The sequence below is a fragment of the Rhipicephalus microplus genome, chromosome 5, assembly GCF_043290135.1.
Source record: "Rhipicephalus microplus isolate Deutch F79 chromosome 5, USDA_Rmic, whole genome shotgun sequence".
Taxonomy (NCBI): Eukaryota; Metazoa; Arthropoda; class Arachnida; order Ixodida; family Ixodidae; genus Rhipicephalus; species Rhipicephalus microplus.
Window position 1 is genome coordinate 218,051,903 of NC_134704.1, and position 7,245 is coordinate 218,059,147.

Below are 7,245 nucleotides of genomic sequence, written 5' to 3' on the forward strand. Positions count from 1 at the left end.
AAATGCATGCGCGAAGGCCGTGCGTACGTAGTGTGCGTGTATGTATGTTCGTGCGTATATGTATCATGTTCTGGCACTGTAGCACACTTAATGTGCGTGCATATATCCGCTTTTAGTATCAACTACTGCCAACACCAACAAGATAGTGTTCGAAAGCACATGACTTTATTCCTTAAAAACCTAATAACGTTGATTCACGAAAGGTGAAACGTGGCACTTCTGTTGTAATCAAAACTAATGTTTGCCTTATCCCAAAATACCAGGCATAGCTGCGTCCTCTAATTAAATGAACATCAAGCGTATTCAGCTTCGGACAGGACAGTGGAGCTCAATGGAAAACGTTCAGTCGGCAGCACGAGTGGCAGCGTAGATACCCCGAAAACTCTTAAGGCTTTGCATGTTGCAGTCGAGTAATACTTTAGAAGACAGGACCAGCCCCGCCAAGATGACCGAAGCGCAGCAGCCAATTTCCTTCGGGACTAAAATAATAGTCCCACTAAAATTGCGACTGCTTCTAAAACGCGTATTAGTCAGCATAAATAAACTTTTTGTATCGTGACGAGCGCTTTGGTAAAATTTTAATGGAGGAAATGCTACAGCACATGCCGCATCACACATGCCAATCAGCAACGTCTCTCACACATCATGCTCAGTTTGAGAAGTGGCATATAAACATATTTTAATGCTGGCGTATCTGAATCAAACTACTATTGTTCCCTGATTATTGTTCGCGAGTTCAAGACAGAAAGAAAGAATATCATTCAGGTAGGGAGGTTAACTAGATTAAGTCCACTTTGCTACCTTACACGGGGGTAGAAGAAAATGAAGGAGAAATACAGAGAGGAGGAAGATATACACACCGCAATCATATTTTAGGCTTCTTAGGCGTCTCCTTTACCAATTCATTAGGTTATCGCATCGGTATTGCTGGCTCCTCCAACTGTGATAACTGCCATTGCATACAAACTCTCGACTATGTCCTGTGCCATTTTCCAGCCTTTAAAAAAAGACCGGCGGACTTTCGAGTGTGCCTTAAGGAGACTAGATGATCGGACCTTTACTCTGGAGAAGATCTTGGGCGCATGGCCTTCGAGTACTGTACCCAGGACGCCGCACGAGTCCTCATATAATTCTTGAGAGCAACATCACTGTGCGAGCTCAATATGCTCATTTGGGCAGCTTGGCGCGCAGCTATCTTATAAAACTGCTGCAAACGATCGGGTGTTTGTGCGCTGAGCTGGAAACTAGGAAGGCAGCAAGTTCTCCGTCGGCAGGCTCACCTTTATGGCGCACCTATTGGTCGAGGGTCATGTGCATGCGCCCTTAGAGGGAAAATGCCATTGCCTTCTAAAGTTTGATTTGATTGATTGATTTGTAGGGTTTAACGTCCCAAAACCACCATTTGATTATGAGAGACGCCGTAGTGGAGGACTCCGGAAATTTTGACCACCTGGGGTTCTTTAACGTGCACCCAAATCTGAGTACACGGGCCTACAACATTTCCGCCTCCATCGGAAATGCAGCCGCCGCAGCCGGGAATAGAACCCGCGACCAGCGGGTCAGCAGCCGAGTACCTTAGCCACTAGACCACTGCGGCGGGGCTTGCCTTCTAAAGTTGTACCCGACTATAGGCAATGTAGACACGCAGTGCAAAAGTGTTAGCACTTTTTGAAGAGGCCGACTACACATGACCACTTGCTTTCTTCAGCCTCGGGATAATTAGACAGATTCTTCAACTTGATGTGAATCTGATGCTGTTCACCGAAGAGGCTCCATGTTTGCGCACAGTGCCACTATTCCCGCTTCATCTTAATTTTAGCAGCGCACTGGAAACGAGGACAAAGAAAAAAGCATGTGCACAACACGGGCGCAAACTCGTAACTGAATTTCATTAAGAACAAAACATGCAAATATAAAGGGTGAAAAAATGGACAGCAAACATATAGTTATTGATATCAATATGTCCATGTGGCGTTCAGGTATTGGTACTGTGAACTGATAGATTTTTCTCCTTTCCTTTGAATGTGAATGCTTCGATGACCTGTCTTGCTATCTGTTGCTTATGACGTATCTTAGTGCCGGCGAACAATGGAGTGCAACCGTACTGTTTACTACGGTGGCGAATGAAAATGGTTTGGTGTCTGAGAGTGATCGTCCACGCTCCCTAAGACCGATATTCATGCATCTTCTGCTCTGTCCAATGTATGTTTTTTTTTTCGCATGACAGTGAGCTTTCAGAGACGATGGCCGTTTAGTACACTCTAAGGCAAAGGGTGTTAAAAGGGTGTGTTGTTCGTCCTCTTGGGGACAAATGGCGCAGCCACAACCATTAATTCCTTTTAGGACTAACGGCACCGGGTCTATCAGTTAGTCCCCTGAAGGGATAGCATTTTTTCCTCACATTTACACCTTAGTAAGTGACCGTTAGTCCCACAGTTCACTCTAAGAGACTAAAATTTAGTCCTCACATTTGCACCTTATAGAGCAACTGTTAATCCCCACATTTACACCTTACTAGGCAACTGTTAGCACTCACAGTTGCACCTTGCCAGACAAACGGTTGATCCACTCAAATACTCCAATCGGATGAACTTTTTGTCCCCAGATCAAACATGTTTTTTGTTTAATTTCCGCCTGGCCTAATACGTTTCTCGCCTGTTTTTCTGCGCAGTGGGCAACAAACACCGCAAAAAAGAACGTGCGAAAGCGTAAATAGCCATGTGTGACTGTTTTCACAGTCACGGCAACAACGAAAGGCAAAAGTGAGACATTGAAATCTTTTATTTTTTTACATACACATGAAGGTTCTCCATTCTTTTAAGTGAATTGATGGTGAAGTGTACAAGTCCAGTCTCGTTGTCAAATCTTGTTCCCTCCTTGGATGCTCCTCCGACGGAAGCGATAGATGGCAGGCATTGCAGACGCCAGTGCAAGCAGCCTTCCGCCTGAAGTGTTCCCACGGCTGCACGTACAATAATATTGTAAAAATAGTTAGACACACGTGACAGAAGATGAAGATGCATGCATATGACAAGTACATGCACGTTAATATAAAAACAAGCGTTAAAATATTGTCACGGGGTCGTGACGTGGCTGAAGACAGGAGACTTCGTGTTGGGATTAAACTGTTTATTTGGGCGAACCTGTGCCCGGTAAACGGAAAGTCCATTTACAGCAGCAGTCTCGCACAGATAGCAGTCTCGGACTGATAGCGGCGAACGGAGCGTCGGCCTTCGATCAACAACTGACAAGCGGCGAAGCGCGTCGCCATTTATACTCTTGCCGTCGAATGTTCTGGCGTTATCGCTGGCGGTGGCGTAGGTTCCAGAACAATCTGTATCGTTCGCACAGTGGGCGTGATCTTATAGAAATGATCTACTACAGTCCGGAACCTTCTCTAAAACTGCAGGCGTGGTTTGCGCTGAGAATCGTGTGGTGTTTTGGGACGATAACAAAACTTGGGAAATGGAACGTGGCATTGCCCCCCTCTGAAAAAAAGGCATCGTCCCGATGCTTTAACTAAAGATGAATGTACAACAATATTGCAAGAAAGTACAATGAATAAATTACGATACAACAATAATACAAAAAAACACTGTTTCAGTTTATTAACGCGCATGGAACGGCTTGAGGCGCGCGACTTGGACAACTTCAGGTCGCGATCAGCGTCGTTGAGAGTTCGTGATGCCGTCGGGGACAACCTCGTAAACAAGTGGGCGGAGACGTCGAACCACCCTGTATGGTCCGAAGTACCGTCGCAGAAGCTTTTCACTTAGTGCACGTCGGCGTATCGGCGTCCACACCCAAACACGTTCACCGGGCTGGTATTCCACGAAGCGTCGTCGAAGGTTGTAACGGTGGCTGTCGGTCGTCTGTTGATTCTTGATACGGAGACGCGCAAGTTGTCGGGCTTCTTCGGCGCGTTGAAGGTATTCGCTCACATCGATGTTTTCTTCGTAGGTTACGTTGGGTAACATGGCATCGAGCGTCGTTGCCGGGCTCCTTCCGTAGACCAATTTGTATGGAGATATCTGCGTCGTCTCCTGCACCTCTGGGTTGTATGCAAAGATCACATACGGAAGAATGGCGTCCCACGTCTTGTGTTCGACATCGACGTACATTGACAGCATGTCGGCGATCGTCTTGTTAAGCCGCTCGGTGAGGCGGTTGGTCTGTGGGTGGTACGCTGTCGTCCGGCGGTGGTTTGTTTGGCTGTATGCCAAGATCGCTTGAGTTAAGTCGGCAGTGAATGCCGTTCCTCTGTCGGTGATAAGGACCTCCGGGGCGCCGTGACTTAGGACGATATTTTCGACGAAGAACTTAGCTACCTCGGATGCACTGCCTTTTGGCAGGGCTTTTGTCTCGGCGTAGCGGGTGAGGTAGCCTTTAGCTACCACGATCCACTTGTTTCCAAAAGCCGACGTCGGGAACGGCCCCAGTAGGTTCATACCAATCTGCTGAAAAGGTCGGCAAGGTGGATCAATTGACTGCAGAAGTCCCGCTGGCCTTGTCGGTGGTGTCTTGCGTCGCTGACAGTCCCGGCATGTCCTCACACAACGAGTGACGTCGGTGGTAAGGCGTGGCCAGTAGTACCTTTCTTGTATCCTCGCGAGCATGCGAGAAATACCGAGGTGCCCTGCCATCGGATCGTCGTGCAGGGCCTGCAAGAGTTCTGGTCGCAGAGCTGAAGACACCACAAGGAGGTACTTGGCTCGAAGTGATGAAAAGTTTTTCTTTTGTAGAAGACCGTTTCGTAGAAAGAGCGACGCAAGTGCGCGCTTGAATACCTTCGGGACTTCGGCGGTCGTGCCTTCGAGGTATTCTATTAGGGCCTTAGGTTCCGGGTCGGCCCGCTGTCGTTCAGCGAAGTCGTCGGTAGTTATCGTTCCCAAGAAGTAGTCGTCCTCTGGGTCGTCGAGTAGCGGTTGGTCAACAGGCGCACGAGAGAGACAGTCGGCGTGGGAGTGTTTTTTGCCGGACTTGTAAATGACAGTAATGTCATATTCTTGAAGTCTCAGGCTCCATCGTGCGAGGTGACCTGAAGGGTCCTTCAAGGTGGCTAGCCAACACAAGGCGTGGTGGTCACTCACAACTTTGAAGGGCCTGCCGTAGAGGTAGGGGCGAAATTTCGACGTAGCCCAGATGATGGCGAGGCACTCCTTTTCTGTTGTGGAATAATTTGCTTCTGCTTTGGATAGCGACCGGCTGGCGTAACTAATAACCCTTTCAAGTCCGTCAGCACTCTGCAGAAGAACGGCGCCAAGACCTACGCTGCTTGCATCAGTGTGTATTTCTGTCTCAGCGAATTCGTCGAAATGAGCAAGTAATGGAGGCGTCTGGAGGCGATGTTTAAGCTCCTGGAAAGCGTGTTCCTGTGGCGTTTCCCACTTGAACTCCACGTCAGCCTTGGTAAGTTTTGTGAGAGGATCGGCGATGCGAGCGAAGTGTTTCACGAACCGCCTATAATAGGCGCACAGGCCCAGAAATCGGCGCACGGCTTTCTTGTCAGTGGGCGGCGGGAAGTCGGCGATGGCGGCTGTTTTCCGTGGATCGGGACGAACGCCAGACTTGCTGATAACGTGCCCCAGAAACAAGAGCTCCTCATACGCAAATCTGCACTTTTCTGGCTTCAGTGTGAGTCCGGAAGTCTTGATGGCTTGAAGTACAGCTTCAAGGCGCCGAAGATGCTCGTCGAAACTCGAGAAAAACACGACGACGTCGTCCAAGTACACAAGGCAAGTCTGCCACTTCAATCCTGCCAGTACTGTATCCATTACGCGTTGAAAAGTTGCAGGCGCTGAGCAAAGGCCGAAGGGCATCACCTCAAACTCGAAGAGGCCGTCCGGTGTTATAAACGCCGTCTTCTTTCGGTCTCTTTCTTCAACTTCGATTTGCCAATAGCGAGTCTTGAGGTCTATTGACGAAAAGTACTTGGCGTTATGGAGCCGATCAAGTGCATCGTCTATTCGTGGGAGAGGATACACGTCCTTTCTTGTGATTTTGTTCAGGCGGTGATAATCGACGCAGAAACGTAGGGTCCCATCCGTTTTCTTCACTAACACCACGGGGGATGCCCATGGACTCTTGGACGGCTGGATAATGTCATCCCGCAGCATTTCATTAACTTGTCTCTTCATGGCCTCACGTTCTCGCGTCGAAACCCTGTACGGACTCTGACGGAGTGGTCTGGCATTTTCTTCGGTTATGATGCGATGTTTCGTGATTGGGGTCTGCCGAATTTTCGATGCCGACGAAAAGCAATCTTCAAACTGTAGAAGCAGATCCTTGAGCTGTTCTTGCTTATCGTTCGGAAGTCTGGAATATACGTCGAAAGCTATGGGAGGGGCTTGGTTCCTCTGAGCAGGTTCCGCAGAATCGGCGAGGGCGAAAGCACTGGTGGCTTCGATATTTTCTTCGATGTATGCGACCGTTGTTCCTTTGTTCACATGTTTGTACTCATTGCTGAAATTCGTGAGCATAACCGCTGCTTTGCCTCCCCGCAGCTCTGCAATTCCTCTTGCGACGCAAATATTTCGGGTGACCAACAGATGCTGACTGCCTTCAACGACGCCTGTGAAGTCAGGTGATTCAGGAGCGCCGACTGAAATAATGACGCTTGAGCGAGGCGGAATAGTGACTTCTTTTTCCAGCACATTCAAGGCATGGTGTCCAGACGGCGTGTGCGGCGGTAGTGCTTCTTCTGTGGATAACGTTATCGACTTTGTTTTTAGGTTGATGACAGCACCATGGAGGCATAAGAAGTCCATGCCAAGGATTACATCTCTCGAGCAACGCTGTAGGACTACGAAGTCTGTAGTATAAATACGGCCGTTAATGTTGACTCTCGCCGTGCAGATTTCTGCAGGCTTTACGAGATGACCTCCGGCTGTGTGGACTTCAGGGCCTTCCCAAGCTGTCCTAACTTTCTTTAACTTCACGGCGAACGACCCACTGATGACGGAGTAGTCGGCTGCAGTATCGACGAGAGCGGTCACACTGTGGCCGTAGATAAGAACGTCGAGGTCGCTAGTTCGCTAGTTCGCCGTCGCTAGACGTCCGACCACGAAGCAACTACATGGACCGACCACCTTTTGGTAATGAAAGTTCGGATCTTCAGTCCAACACGTCTTCCCGTGGCTATCCAGCAACTTCGTCTCGTCGCTCACCTTCACCCAATCGACGCTCCTTATCACCCATGCGTCCACGACCAGCCCCTCAAAATGAGGGAAACTAGCCGTCGCAGTT